Raw genomic sequence first — 16740 nt, 5'->3', positions numbered from 1 at the left:
AACACTCCTTTTTAGTTAGAATTTCGATGCTAAGAGTGACCTTTGGGAATCATCTTGACTCAAGCTCTCATTTTACAAATGTATAAATTGAGTCCTTGAAGTGTTCAGTGAGTTTACTAATGTCACAGAATAACGGAGCTGGTGCCATAACCCAGATCTTCCCAATCCCATACTAGTCTTTTTCTCCTATGTCACCTGCCTCTTCCACTCATCATCTCCCTCCGTTCTAGCTACACGTTACCTATGCAAACATACACCTGAAACTCTGAACTCCGTGGCCCTTGATAGATTCTACTTTCAAAAAAATATATATATGACTTGCACATTCCTTATCTCATTTGTTACCTTTTTCCTTCCATTTTTGTCCCTGTCCCTGGCTCCAATTTTTCTAATCCTCACCTTAGAATTTTTCTGACTCTGTTCTAAGGCTTTACTTTTTTGTGACAGGACATAATGTGCTACCATTGTTTCAATTGACTTCTCAACATTCATCTTCAGCCTCGATTTGTCTTCTAAACTGTAAACCCACATCTCTAATTATTTCATGCACTTCGGCACTTGTGTTCCCCACCCACGTTCAATATAATAAGAACTAAATTCATTATCTTTTGCAAACTGGTTCCCTCCTCTCTAATAATGTCAGCATCTTCTCAAACATAAGCAACCAGTTGAAATCATCTTCAATTTCTCCCCAGATATTTCACAGTCAATCAATTATCAAAGTCTATCAACAAGAGCATGCCTTGGAGCCTGGATCACTTGGCTTTGAATTCTGTATCTGTGGCATACTAATAATCTCTCCGAGCCTCAGTTTCCTCCCCTGTGAAATGAAAATAAGGCCTGTCTCACTGAAGTTTAAATGAAATAGTGTCTGTAAATAACCTGCAGTACTGAAAGTGTTCCCCTTTCCCATCTCCTTTCGGCCTCTGGAGTTAAAGTCCTCATTATCTCGCTAATGAGTAGTAGATTTTCCCTGTGGCTTTACTCTTTATAATTATCCTCTTTTTGACATTGCTTCTCGCTCAGTTGCTTTCGTTAACCACCCATCCAGGTGCCTATGCCCTTCCAGGGCCTTGCCATGTCTTCCCGGGCTTTCTCTAACCTCTCCCTGCCTCTGCAGGAGCAGCAGCTACTTGAACCACAGTTACCTCGGCACTTGGGCTGCTCTCATTCCTGTCTTTGCATCTTTGCTTGCTTTCTGCTCCACCAAGATTGTATCCTTTCATCTTACCTGCACAAATCCTAACTGTCTCTGGGATTCCTGACTCAAATCCTAAAGCACCCCAAGAGCAGATGTTCCTTGAGGACGTAGTACATGCTAAGGGCCCTGAGGCAGCAGGAGAGACGCGGTGAATGAGGCACCATCACATGCACCAGGAACTGTTTCAACAAGACTGTAACCTCCATCATAATAAAGGCTCAATTTTGTTGAGTGTTGGATATGTAGGGGGAGAAGAGCTTTCCCCTCTTTCCTTCTAGATTCTTTGGCTGGTCTAACAATTCAATTGACACGAGACAGATTAACAGGAAGAAAACAAATTTAACTTTGTATGTATAGGAGCCCATACAAATACAAGACTCAAAAAAATGACCAAAGCAGGCATCTTTTGTACCTTTCAGACAAGAAAACAATAAATTTGTGAAGAATTGACAAGACAAAGACATTTGTGCTTGGGCTAGTAAATTAGTGAAGAAGTATCAAGGTTTGTTTATATACATCTCTTGGCCCTAAATGCCCTATCTCTGGTGATAAGGATGCCTTCTACCCTCCTGGTGGGTGCTTTCACATGGGAGATCTATTTCCTGCCCACAGGGCACAAAGGAGGGCCAGAGTGTCCTTTCTGCACTGGCTGTTTATTAAGTAATTGTAATTCAAAATAACCAAAAATAAATAAATAAACAAGCAAATAAATAAATTAAATAATTCAAAATAATCAATATGCCAATGTGGTATATTTTAGAGGACATATTGTGCTCCTCTTCAGATGTGTGCCACACACTATACTAAATGCTTGACAAATATTTATTATTTATAAATTTTAGAGACATTAGTTAATATCTACTGAGACCTCATGAGGTTATTGCCTTCATTTTATTTTATATATTATATAAACATTACCCATAATTTTAATATTATACTTTTAATCATCAACATTCTATAATTATATTAATATCATATTAATAATATAATTAATATTACTATATATTATTATCTCGTTTTTAAAATGTAATCTCTACACCCAGTGTTGGGCACAAACTCATGATCCTGGGATCAAGAGTCACACATGCTGTAAGCACTGAGCAAGCCTAGCACCCCTGTTATCCCATTTTAAATAAAGAAAACAGAAGCTTAGAAAAATTTATGAGGGTGAAAGTCACATACGTAGCAAGCACCTGACGTAGCAGATCCTCCAGCAGCCTAATTATAGACTTTTACTCATACTACCTCCTAAACGGCCTTCTTAAGATTTGAAATAAATTCACCACTCCATTCCACGCCAGCACCTAGAACATTTCTTGGCACACCTAGGTATTAAAATATATAAGCTATATTTACTATAAACAAGTAGCTTATTAAGCTCATAATTTACAGTGTAGAAGACGCCCTTTCAATAATCTCAAATTCTCCTTATCTAGGAAATGAGCTCAGGACTCCGAGAACTGCCAACCCGAAGTCCAAACTCTGAGACTAGAGCCTATCTACAGATCTCTCTTGAGGAATGGCTCAGAGCCTCAAACAAACCTTGACTTTTAAGGCTACTTAGAGAATTTCTTTACCCCCAAATCAGATTTACTGGAACCCAACTGCAAGTGTCTTTAAACAAAAGTATAAAGAGTGCTGAACAAAACCTGTATTGGGCTGTTATGAAACTTGTTCATCTGATCTGATGTACTGACGAGGGGAAACTTCCCACCCCTCCCTGTAGCACCCAGTGCCCAAGGAAAATACGTGTTTGATAGGTCAACTGCTTTATTTTTTATTTTAAAGATTGTATTTATTTATTCATGAGAGACCCAGAGAGAGGCAGAGACACAGACCGAGGGATAAGCAGGCTCCCTGCGGGGAGCCCGACTCGGGACTCCATCCCAGGATCTCAGGTCACGCCCTGAGACGAAGGCAGATGTTCAACCACTAAACCCCCCATGTGTCCCAGGTCAACTACTCTAAATTACTGATGTAGTCACAAGACTCCTGCATCCAACAATGGAAATGTATGGCCCAAGTACATTTTATTTATTTAAAAATAGACCTGTGATGTGCTGCAACTAGTGAGCAGGTGACTTCTTTGGGCTAGCTGAGGTCATTCTGAGCCAGAGAGAAAACATGGCCTGGAGTTTGTGGGAAAGAGAAACTTGGCATCATCAAGCTTTGGATAATAGAAGAGGTTCATTCTCAGTTACAACATTTGCCATAATTGCTACTGAAAAGTCCGTAACATTGACATCATTCCCAGTCTTTTATAACCAAGGGGGAAATTAAATAGAAAAATTGCCTGTATATAACTTTGGATGTAGCCTTTTCTTGAATTACACCCTGAAGCTAAATGAAGTTCCTTCCAAAGGTAACCAAAATACTCTCGATGATGGCTCTGTAAAAATATCGAATCCCACTTAAAATAAAATTGGAATATTTACAGTGACACGTATCTATGTACACGGTACAGCCAAAGAAGGCAGCATTTCATAATTCTACTCATTTATGCTCTTTATTTCAATATTCACTTTCAAAAGACATGATAAAAAAACAAGCCACAGACTAGAAGAAAATGTGTTAAACATGTATCTGATTATGACTCGTATCTCTAAGATACACAAAGAACATTGGCACACCAATGGCAACTCAATAATAAAGAAAATAACTCCATTAAAAGTAATTAAAAGTAAAACAGTAAAAGCAACTAATAATTGGGCAAAGATCTGGACCGATCCATAGACGTCTCACCAGAAAAAAATATGCGGATGGCAAAAAAGCATATAAAAAGATGCAGAACACCACATGCCATTAGAGATTGCAGACTGAACCAGAAAGATAGTACTGCGCAACTTCTAGAAGAGCTAACATCCTAGTCACTGACGGTACCAAATGCTGGTGAGGATAGAAAGCAACAGGAACTCTCATTCATTGCTGGTGGGGATGCGAAATGGCACAGCCACTCGGAAGAAGGTTTGGCAGGTTTCTTACACAACTGAGCACACTTATGCCATGCAGTCGAGGAATCAAGCTGCTAGGTGTTTATCCAACTGAGATGAAAACTCACGCCCGCGCAAACACCTGCACACGAACGTTTATAGTGGCTTCACTTACAATTGCCAAAAATTGGAAGCAACGGAAAGGTCGTTCGATAAGTGAATGGATAAACAGACTGAGATGCATCCATAGAGCGGGATATGATTCAGTGATAAAAAGGGAAGGGAGCCACTGAGACACAGAAAGACAGGAGGAGACTTAAACGTTTATTGATAAGTGGAAGAGACCAGTCCGACAGGCCACGTACTCTGACTGCCACTCGATGACGTACTCAAAAGGCAAAACTGCAGAGACCCTAGAAGGATCAGTGGCTTCCAGGGGATGGGGAATGAAGAAGAGAGGGAGGGATGAATAGGTGAGAACAGGGGACTTTAGGGCCGTGGAGTTATTCTGTATGACACCGTCATGGGGAGTGTATTACAGCACGTATTCGTCGACACCCGCAGGCTGTGTGACACGAAGAACCAACGTTAATGTAAAGGATGGACTTTAGTTAATAGCAATGCATCCATTTCAGTTCATTAATTATAACATATGTACCACACTAGTGCAAGTTAGCAGGGGAAACTTTGTACCACGTGCGCATATTTTTCGTAAATCTAAAACTATTGTTTAAAAATCTCTTAATTAAAAAAAATACAAATAGTTGCCTTTTATCCCTCAAAATGCTTTGTCTTAATAATAAAATTTTATATGACCATGGTAAAATTAACAAAGATAATTAATATTGGAAAGATATTCATTAAACTACAGACTGTATTTGAATCCTACCATTTTTTCCACTAGTGTCCTTTCACTGTTCCAGGATACTATCCAGGGTCTCATAATGCATTTAGTTGTAAAAAATTCTGTTTTTTTTTTTCTTTCATGATCTTAACACTTTTGAAAAGTACTGGTCAGTTATTTTATAACTTGTCCATTAATTTGGACTGGCCTTATGTTTTCTCATAATTGAAATGAGGTTGTGAGTTTTTGGCAAGAATCCCATAAAAATGGTACTGTGCCTTTCTTCTTATCAAGGGATTTATGTCACCACGTCTTATTACTGGTGATGTTAACCTTAATTACTCGATCAAGATGGGGTCTGCTGAGTCTCTCCTCTGTAAAGTCACTATATTTCTTTTGTATTTAATATAAATATCTTGAAAGTGATAGCTTTAAACTATGCAAATTCTATTTACTCTGAAATTTTTACCCACTAATTTTAATATTCATTGGTGTATCCTGCCTGCAAAAATTTGTACTGTGATATGTACCCAGTGCGATTCTCTGTTTCTATATTTCCTTTTATTTATTTTTTTTAAGGATTCTATTTATTTATTCATGAGAAACACAGAGAGAGAGGCAGAGACACAGGCAGAGGGAGACGCAGGCTCCCTGCGGGGACCTCGACATGGGACTCAATCCTGGGACCCCAGGACCACACCCTGGGCTGAAAGCAGCACTAAACCGCCAAGCCACCCAGGCTGCCCTATATTTCCTTTTAAATTTATTAACTGTAAAGTTATAAGAGTAATTTTTTCTTCTTATCTGTTTATACCAGAATAAACTCATGCATAGAAGGGCACATTGAATTTTTGAGTCAAAATCACAAAAAAATATATGGCATTTATAAATATTTATGCAACAAATATTTATAAATATTTATGCAACAAATAACAGAGATCACCTTTATAAAAACAAAAAATAATCAAAAGTGTAGTCAAAATGCAAAAAAAAGAAGATATAAGCTAATGATATCGAATTTTAACACGTCATTCTCGGTGTACTACAAATAAAGTGGACAAAAATAAATACTGATATTAAAGATCTAAACAACATAAGCAATTATGTAGATTTTATGGATATATATCAAATGTTATATCCTAACACTACAGAATAGATCTTCTACGTATACTATTGGAACAAAATATATTGACTGGATGTTTACAAAATATTGATCATATTTAGGTTACAAAGTCAACATCAATAAATTCTATAATGTAGAAATATTATTAATAACATTTTCTAAACATCGTGCAATAAAACTAGAAATTATTTTAAAAAATTTTAAGACTATTTCTCTTAAACTTAATAAAATTATCTACTTACTAGCTCCGGGTAAAAGAGGAAATAAAATCTGAAATCATAATAACAAAATACTAAATATCAAAATCTATGGGATATACTTAAAACAGTGATCAGAGGAAAATTTATAGTACCATATACTTTTATCAATTAAATCAAAGAATTAAAATTAAATCCTAAGTTTTAAAAAAAGTAAACAAAATGAAAGCATTAAAGGGAAATAATAAATTAGATAAAGCAGAATTAATGAGGTAGAGAAAAGAAATAGATTACATAGAATTCTGAAAAGATTAACAAAATAGACAAAGCACAAGAAAATTTGATCAAAAAACAATAGGTGAAGCACAAATTTACAAAATAAGAAGAGGAAAACAGTGGATATGGAGAAAATTTTAGAAAGAAGAGGAGGCCACTTTGCAGAGCTTTATGCAAATGTATTTGAAAACCTACCTAAACTGAATAACTAGCAAAATACAGATTAACAAAAGCAGCACAGTTTGAAAATGGAAACTTAGACTAATTTTAGTAGAAGATATTGAAAAGGTTATCAAGGAGCTATCCCACAGACGCACAGGCCAGATGGTTTCACAGGACAATTCTAAGAAATGCTTAAAGACCAGAGGTAGTCACAATGCCCCATAAATTGTTCCAGAGCACTAAAAGTGAAGGAAAACTCCCTAAGTTTTTTTATGTAGCAGATATAACCGAATCTTACAGTACAATGAAAATTACAAACCAATATCACTTATGAATATTGACACAATATTTAATAAAATATTAGCAGAGGCTACAATATCACATGAAAGAAGTAACATGCCATGATGAAGTGGAATTTATTACATGAATGCAGGATTGTTCAGTATTAAAAACTATTAACATAATACACCATATTAATAGGTCTAAGGAATAAAACACGCGATTATCTCCATACATGTTGAAAAATCCTTTGACAAAAATCCAACAGCCATTTCTAACAAAAAAAAAAAATCAAGAAAAAAGGGCTTGCTAGATACTCTCTAACATAAATATATAAACCCAAGTTAAACTTAATAAATAAACCATAGGCATATTTCCACTCAAATTAAGAACAAAGCACAAATGTCCACAATCTTGACCCCATTTTACCTTGTACTGCTTGCTGTTATTAGCCAGTACAAATAGCCAAGAGAAATCAATTGGAGACATAAAAACTGATTTTAAAGATCTAAAGCTATCCTTATTTGCAGATGAAATTTTTGTTTGCCTAGAAAACCCTAACATATCAATAATAAAACTTAAAAATTTTAGTTAGGTATTCAGTTCAATAAAAATTAATATACAGAAAGTAATTACCTTTATATATTCAAATAATAGGATACAGTGGCAGGGAGAAAAATCCCTCTTTCAATAGCAACAAAGAAGATTAAATATTTAAGAACAAAATTAACAAAAAATATGCAATATCCATATAGGTTAAGGAAAAATTTTAAACCACTCCTGAAAGATACAAAGGTATATTTGAAGAAATGGAAAGCCTTCTATTCTTGGATAGGATGACTCAACATTGCAAAGATGTCAATTCTTCCTAAATGATTTCTAAAGCTGATGCAGTCCCAATAAAAATACCTATAAGATTTTATGGAGCTAGACAGTTAATACGAGAGTTCATGTGAAAAAAACAAATTTGCAGGCCAAGACAAAACTGACTTGGAAAACTCTGAGGGACACGTTGTCTTACTAAACATTATAATATATTGTAATATCTCTGTAATTAAAATAACGTAGGACCAGAGAAGTAATAGACAAACAGAATATATAAAGCCCAGAAATAGATCCAAGTGCATATGAAAAATTGGCACATGATAAAAGTGGCATTACAAATCACTGTGGGGTGGGGATGGCGAGGGGGAGGGGAAAATACTCTAAATAAAATGTGCTGAACAATAGTTTTGCTGCTTGGAAAAAGACAAAGTTAAATACATAACTCAAAGCTTCTCAAGAATAAATTCTAAGTGAATCAAAAATCAAAATATAAAAAAGGAAAAAAGGAAAAATCAAATAGTACAAGCACTAAAAAAAAAAAAAAATTCGTGAATTTCTTTATAACTTGGGTGTGTGAAAGGCTTTCTAACTATGACTGAAAATCCAGACCATACAATTTAAGGTTAATAAATGTGACTAAATTAAAAAGTTTAAACCTACATAGCAAACAAACAAAAAAAAAACCATAAACACATTCAAAAGACAACTGACACCAGAAGAAAGTATTTGCAACAGAAAGCTGCTATCTCAAATATATGAAAGACTCTTAAAAATGGATGAAATGGGGTGTCTGGGTGGCTCAGCCAGTTAAGTGACCAACTCTTGATTTTATCTCAGGTCATTTATCTCAAGGTGGTGAGATTAAGCCCCACAGCAGCCTGTGCACACAGTGCAGCCTGCTTGAGATTCTCTCCCTCTCCTCTGCCCTTCCCCATGCTCCTGCTCTTTCTCTTTCTCTCTCTAAATCAATAAAATAAAATAAAAATAAAATATTTTTTAAATATGGATAGAATAAAGTAAAAAACAAAAACACCTAATAGAAACATGGCAAAAGATATAGTGCAGAAAATGCATTAAAAAGATGTAAGAATGGGGCACCTGGGTGGTTCAGTCGGTTAAGCATCCAACTCTTGGTTTGGGTTCAGGTTGTGGTCTGCGGCTTGTGAGATCCATCTAGCCCCAAGTCGGGCTCTGGGCTCAGTGGTGAGTCTGCTGGAGATTATCTCCTCCCCCTCTACTCTTCTGCTCACAGGCTCCTTCTCTCTCAATCTCTCAAATGAATGAATGAATGAATGAATGAGTGAAAAATAAATAAATAAATAAATAAATAAATAAATAAATAAATAAATAAATAAAATCTTTCCAAAAAAAGACATAAGAATGGCCTTTAAGTATGGGATAAAATTTTCATCTTCACTCATAGTTACAGATACATAAAACTACACAGATACTGTTTTTCACTTAACTTTTTAAGATAAAGAAAATGTAAAAGGTGTGGCATCTTGTGCTGCATAATGAGGAAACAGTCTGGTGCATTTCTGGTAGATATTCCAACTGGCACAACCCTTTCCGAATAGAATTTGTCAGTACCTAACAAAAAACAGATAAGCGTTTCCTATGTAACTCAGCGATCCCAAGTCTAGCTGGGGCCATGGCTTCAAAAAGAAGAGAAAAACGAACAGAGGCGTCATCTGTATTAAAAAAAAAAAAAGGAAATGTTTTTCCTAAAATCCCCCAAAGACTTTCCCTATTACTCATCAGTTCCAAATGTGTCAAATGGTGACTCCGTATTGTAAGGAATTTGGGGAAGCAGGAAGTACTGTTGGTTGGGCACACGGACACTCTGAGTCTAGTTAGTAAGAGTTCTGTTACTAAGGAAAAGGAGGAGACTGGAAACTAGGGAGGCCACTCAGAGTGCCTGCCACAACTGGGCATATTTTTCTACACAGTGCTCTTGGCTTCTGACAGCCTTCTTGTATTTGTGGAATGTCCCACATTCTGAATCCCATCTCTCCAAGATAGAAACCAGAACTCACCTTTCTAGGATCTCTTGTGTCCAAGGCAGATACGTGTGACCTAGACTTTGTAGTCAATGTGCCCATGAGAAATGTCAGATCAGAAAATGAAAGATTACCATGAAATCCATCTTTGGGTGAGGATATAACCAAAACATTCTGCTTTTCAGGAGCAGTGATGACAAAAGAGTAGCACTGCTGTAAACTACGGTGTCTGTGTCCATTGGTGGCACATTAGGACCACTGCTAAAGCCTCAGTGCCTGTGGCTGGTGTGTTAGCTCCCGCCGCACGTCCTCTAGGCCTGGTTCTTTGGTTCACCCAGGAGTGAATGCTTAGTCTAAATTTAATGTATTGTTTCCACTTAAACTTAAAGAATTTAAATATGTAAGTATCACAAATATCAGGTGATATAAATAATAATCTAAATATAAATATATATAAAATATACACAAAATAGATATGACTACCATTTACATTCTATCATTTATATTATATAATATATATAATCTGTTTGTTAACAATCCCTCCTGGAATGGGAGTCCATATGGACAGAAATCTTGTCTTCCTTTCTCTTCATTTTCTCCCTGGAACCCAGCATAGACCATAGCATGGACTCAGTAAATATTTACTGAATTAGCTAATTAATGTGGAAGGAAACTTTTCCTTGGATATGTGAGAAAAGAAGTAGGGAAGGCCACAAACTTAGATATGTTTGTAGGTGGGATGGTGGGAAAGTGAGATTCTATAGGAAGTTCTAATGTATCTTATACTTTATTCTAAGGAATTCAAGTAGATAAAGCAAAACTGAGTTTCTGATGGTTTGGCATAATCATTACAACTATCAATTGTTGACGATGCCTCAGTAAGGAGACGATAATACCGAAAGCCATATATGCTAACACTGGTGTTGCCCGTGATAAGGTACCCTATTCATGTTAGTTTTTTCCCCTCTTTCCTTCCAGCTATTCCCATGATCACCTCTTGTAATATTGGTAACTTGTCCGATTCCTGACTTTGAGGATTTGCATGGTATATTGGAAATGAAATGGATTTTAGAATTAAACCTACTCATTGAATTCTAACTATATCCTTTAACACCGTTATGTCCTTGACAATATTAAACACTTTGAGCTTCAGTTTCCTCTTTGATCAAGTGAAAATAATAATACCAAATAAACAAAAATGCTGAAAATGTTTATGAAGAGTGTGTAGGTTGTGGCGCACAGGAAGTGCTCATTGAAATGTAGCTGCCAGAAGAAAGTAGATCTTGATGGTTTTGGACCCCTCCACATCTTAGCCCATTTCTTTGCTCCATCGGGTACCTGTAAATGTTCGATGACCTCCTTCTGCTGTCAATGAGTCCATTTCCTTTTGTTTTCATTACAGCTTGTGTCCTGCTGATGTGGCTGTCGGTCCTAAAAATTATGACTTTTCTCTTCTTCCTGTCTCTTGTTTCCTTTTTTATTTTCTTCTCCAATTACAGCCATGTCTTCATCGCACTGTTGCAGTAAAATCTGATTCGGGTATATTATCTCATGAGCTAGGACTTGTCGTAGGTGCAAAATCACCCCACAGCCATTTTCTCTCTGCTAGTTTCTCCAAGTGTCTGGTTTTGTTTCTTTGGTCTCTCTCCTCAGGCAGAGGCTTTCATAGTTACCTTTGTTTCTGTGGTCAGAGGGGTCATTCGAGGGGTACTTATTTTAAATATGCTTTGCTGATTGAAGAAGACATAAGGCAGCCTCTCCCAATTTCCTATTGAAATACCTTCTAGAAAAAAATAAAAGGAAAAGAAAACTCAAAGCAGCAAAACTAGCACTGTCAGTCAACTTATTGTGAGAATCTTGGAGGATTTTCCACTTATTAGATACTATGAAACCTCACAGAACTTTGCTATCAGAGACTGACACACAGGAAATGAAGCACGAATTTCCAAATGTACATAGGAACACTATCTTTTTTATCTCCATTATCTGCTCTATCCTATATTTGCAGTTTAGTCAAGGAAGGAAATTTTATTATTATGTGCTGACAAAGTTCCCAAACTATCAAAAGGTCAATTGCCAGAAAGGACTCCTACAAAGCATTCACGTATCCAGTCTCAGTAGATATGTCTGTTTGGCTGTATGGACACAAGGAGCTCCTTAAATAGCTTCAGAAGCCAGAACTGTACAATTGGCTTCTCTGAAACCCAACCTTAGGAGCACCAGGAGGTCAGAGTTCATTGGAGCTCTAATTTGGGATTTGGACTGATAAACTCTATATAGTTCAAGAACATAATTTACTTAAAAGCAAATCACCTCTTGGGCATCCTTCAGGTAGATGTGGGTTTGTTTTACAGGTGTTTATTCTTCTCTCTACCAACACTCTCCCAACTCCAAGTGCACCAGCCTGAAGTGCAAAAGGCTGGAGGTGGTGCCAATAAGCAGCAGAGCTTGGATAGACCTAATTAACGATAATAGAGTGTACTAACTGCCTTGCTGTTTATCTTATCAGTGGTTGGCAAACAAGGGGATACATTTAATTTGGGCTTCTGTGGTTCGTAATGGCCTACTTAGTCACTTGTGATAACTCTGGCTTTAGTCTATATCAAGGTACACAGTACCCGAGGACATTGCTAATAACATAACTGGAGAAAGATGTGAGATAATAGGTGGTTGTGGTTATGGTGATGTGTTACACAGCAACTGATCATTAATACCATTAGTGATTTTACAATACTTTTTTAGAGAACCCTACGCAGATCAAGAAAGAAGGGAAAATTGCAGTTATTTATGGCCATTCAGAAAAAAGAAAAAATGAACACCTTATAACTGCAATGTCTTTTTACTTTAATCATCTTACTTTAGTCTCACACTCGTTTGGGTACAGGGGGTAATCTAGGAATCTGATAGTTTCAGAGAGACTCTCTGAGCAATACCATACAGCAAGTCAGCCAAATCTGGAGAGGACCTCCACCTTCCAGAGTTCTCCTCCCACGATCCTTGTTGCTAGACTACTCTGCCTCAGCTTACCATTCCTATCCAACAGTTGGTTGAGGGTTGATTAAATAAGGAAGCTGGGAAGCATTCAAGACTTTAACTCTAAACTCTAATACCCAGTTTAAGAGTGGGAGTTGGAATAAGAGCTACCCGCAGTTACATCATTTGTGCCATTATTTTATGAGATACTTTATTAAACCAGATAAACCATCATAATATGTAGAGACCATAACCTTATAGGCAGGCGTCCTGTCAGGTCTTCATATATCAGCTACTTGGTAAAACTGGTTCTCTTTTTCTGGTTTTATTGAGATATAATCGACAGACAGCACTCTGTAAGTTAAAGTATACAGAATCATGATGACTTACATATATTGTGAAATGATTATACCATAGTAAGTTTAGTTAACACCCATCATCTCATATAGATACAAAAAAAAGAAAAGAAAAAGAAGAAAAAGACTTTGTCCTTGTGATGAAAACTCTTAGGATCTACTCTCTTCACAACTTTCAAAAAGGGAGGTGGGCAGGGGGTGGGGGATGATTGGGTGACGGGCACTGAGGGGGGCACTTGATGGGATGAGCACCGGGTGTTATGCTATATGTTGGCAAATTGAACTCCAATAAAAAAAAAAAAGCAATACAATGGTGTTAACTATCATCATCATGCTGTACTAGACATCCCTGGTACTTATTTATCTCATGACTGAGAGGTTGGACTTTTTGACCATTTTCATCTGACTCCCCCTTCCCACCACCCCCTGCCACTGGTAACCACAAATCTGATCTCTTTTTCTATAAGACCATGTTTTTCCTGCTTCTGGAGAAGAAATCTAGAAAAATGATCATGAGTGAGAAGGAATAGGGTCTAGAAAAGTAAAAGATTAAATCAGTTACGTTTATCAATTTTAATTCATATTATCTAAGAATAGATCATATTCTTTGGAAGGAAATAGCATAAACTTTGGAAGGAAACTGTGTGATATGAAGTACATGTCAGACATTAGAAATATTCTCTTACTCCATGAAATATATGCTCCAAAATATCCACCTGGCACTTAACCTATACACCTTTGAGAGCTAGTTACTTTACTTCTTCATTTAAGTTGTGATATACACAACCATCTTTCCTTAGTTGACACCTTGAAATGGGAAGTCTGGTGTCCAGACCCAGATGAGATGCCTCCTCTTCGGTAGGGCCTTACCTAAGTCCTTCAGGCACAGGCAGCTTTTCCCCCTGGGCCTCCCCAGACACTATTGCATAACTACTTCTGTTCCATGGTATTCCAGTTATTTACACACTGCTTTGCTCCACTAGATGGCAACCACCACAGAGGTACAAAGTTCATTTTTTTTCTTTTTATTTCTTCTGTTGCAGAAAGGTACATACATAAGCATTAGCTACGTAAGCAATGAAAGGAACCCAGCTGACCTACGTGGAATGGAATACATAGAAACACGCAGTCTATTGAGGTCTGTACCTACACGTCAGTACAGATAGGGCTATGCACACGTGGTCATTAGACAAAGAGACACTCTCCTGCTAGACCTCTGTGGTTCCTTCCAGTGGCTGAGACCAGAGCCAATCCTCTCTGCTCCCACAGCGGCTTCCCAGCAGCCCCTTCTGGCAGTCACTCTTGGCAGTGGCTCCTGGCACCGGCTCCCAACAGCTGCTCCCATCTGCAAGGGCTCCTCCCTGAAAGGGTCCCCGCTGCCAGAGAGCTCCATCACTAAACTCTGGGCAGCATCAACTTATTCTACCTTGAAGGACACTTGTTGTCCTTGTTCCCTTTGGTGCCTGTTTCCTGCTCTCTCTGCCCCACTTCCAGGGGTGGCTGGAGCAGGATCTGCACAGAGCGTGCCCCTTGGGCACTCATAGAGTGGAACTAAGCTCAAAGATAGGAAGATAAGAATTCTAAGTTATAGGATATGGTGCTGTGTAGCCTCTGTCATTTTCTATGGTCTACTCAGCACTTCCTGAGGTTTGGGATCTCCCTTCGGAGTTGGAACTGCTTGAGGACAGGCTACCAACCCTCCGTGACTGACAGAAGGATGTTTTGTGGTCTTACCTGACAGCACACATCTCCCCTTTTTTCTGGTGAAAGCCCTCTTTTGGAGACACTTCCCTCACCCTAGTTTCAGTGCACGTGGCTGAGGTGAAGACAGATGACACCTACCGACTCTTTTGTTCAAGGAGTTACACTATGTTCTATGTTGCACAGATTCTATGTTGATCCAAGTAACGGAATTCCAGGAATTTTATCTGGATATGTATCTAGGTGCTAAAAAAGATTAACTGTCTCTCTGATGGCCTTGTTAAAGATAAAGGACTATGTAATCTTTAGCTGCTGGTGGCAGTACATGGAATGGCCCATTTATGAGAATGTGTGTGTGCGTGTGAGAGGGAGGGATAAATAAATAGACAGAAAGACACACACACACACACACACACACACACACACACAGACTGCTGAAAATAATATTTGAATGCCAGGACATAACCTGCCTGACCAGCTCTACCCATGGGCTTCTCTGTTATGTAACTTAATAAATTATTTTATTTTCATTCTTATTATTTGCATAAACTAGTTTGAATTAGAGTTCTGAAACTTATAAACAAAATGGCTCAACTAATTGATTAGGAAACTAAGAGACTGTTGGAAGCACAAATCCCACTTGCCCATCCTCTGAGTAGCAACCATACAACCAGGTAACTAGGATTCCTAGCACAGTTTTATTTCAAATACTTCCCTACTATTTTCCCTATCAATATAGTTCTATTTTCATATTTTATATTTTATTATTTTTGTAGAAATAAAAGGTAATTATGCCTACTGGACATAAGGGCAGCAATGAGAACCAAATTGCTCCATAGTTTCTTTGGGCCTTTCATTATTCCTTTGTAAAATCTTAAATTACAAAAGAGGTCAATGATAGCTGCATTTCCACGCAGAATTGTTGCAAAAAATTAATTAGCATTTGTAAAAATAGAAAGATATATATATCAAATAGTAATATATCAGTTTACATAATATATCAAATAAAAAGGGTATGCAAATCTGTGGCTTCAATACTATTATTCCTATCAAGGTCTTTGAAATGATTGCGAGGTGCTTGTGGGTGGCCATGTCTCCCCTAGTACATTAAAAGTCTTAGAGACAGGGATCCCTGGGTGGCGCAGCGGTTCAGCGCCTGCCTTTGGCCCAGGGCGCCATCCTGGAGATCGAATCCCATGTCGGGCTCCCAGTGCATGGAGCCTGCTTCTCCCTCTGCCTGTGTCTCTGCCTCTCTCTCTCTCTCTCTGTGACTATCATAAATAAATTTAAAAAATTTTTTTAAAGTCTTAGAAACAGTGTCTGCATCCCGACAGCATTTAGCACAGCTTTTGTTGCATGTGAAATGCCCTTTGTTGGCCGTTGGATATGGATATGGTCCTCAGAAAAATTCTTGTTGAGAACACTTTACTAAAATCAGGTGGTTCCAATATGGAGGGGAAAAAAAAGGAAAATGCTCAACCAGATCATTCAACCTTCCCAAAAAGTATAAGAAAATTTCTAGAAAAATGAGGTATGTTGTAGGAATAACAGTTCATTGCTTTGTATTTGTGTTTCATTTTACATGTCCAGATGTCCCTCATACTTGGGTGATCCGGTTGGAATTCCATAATAAAGCCCCTACTTTTTCATTATAAAGGATGTAAGGGTTCAGAAATGGCTCATGGAGTCATTTCCTTACTCATGTATGAGTTGGGGTGCCAGGAAACAAGCTTCAGTCTTTCCTGGGAAGTCATCCTGGATCCAGTCATCACTCAGTACAAAGACTATGAGAGGAACACCAAGAACTGAGAGCTCATCCATTTAATCCTGTCCCTTTTCACATGAATAAATCAAGCCTTAGAGAGTATCACTG

This window comes from Canis lupus, chromosome 3 (genome assembly GCF_003254725.2).
Source record: "Canis lupus dingo isolate Sandy chromosome 3, ASM325472v2, whole genome shotgun sequence".
Classification (NCBI taxonomy): Eukaryota; Metazoa; Chordata; class Mammalia; order Carnivora; family Canidae; genus Canis; species Canis lupus.
The sequence above is the reverse complement of the archived record's forward strand: the minus strand, read 5'-3'. Positions refer to the sequence as shown.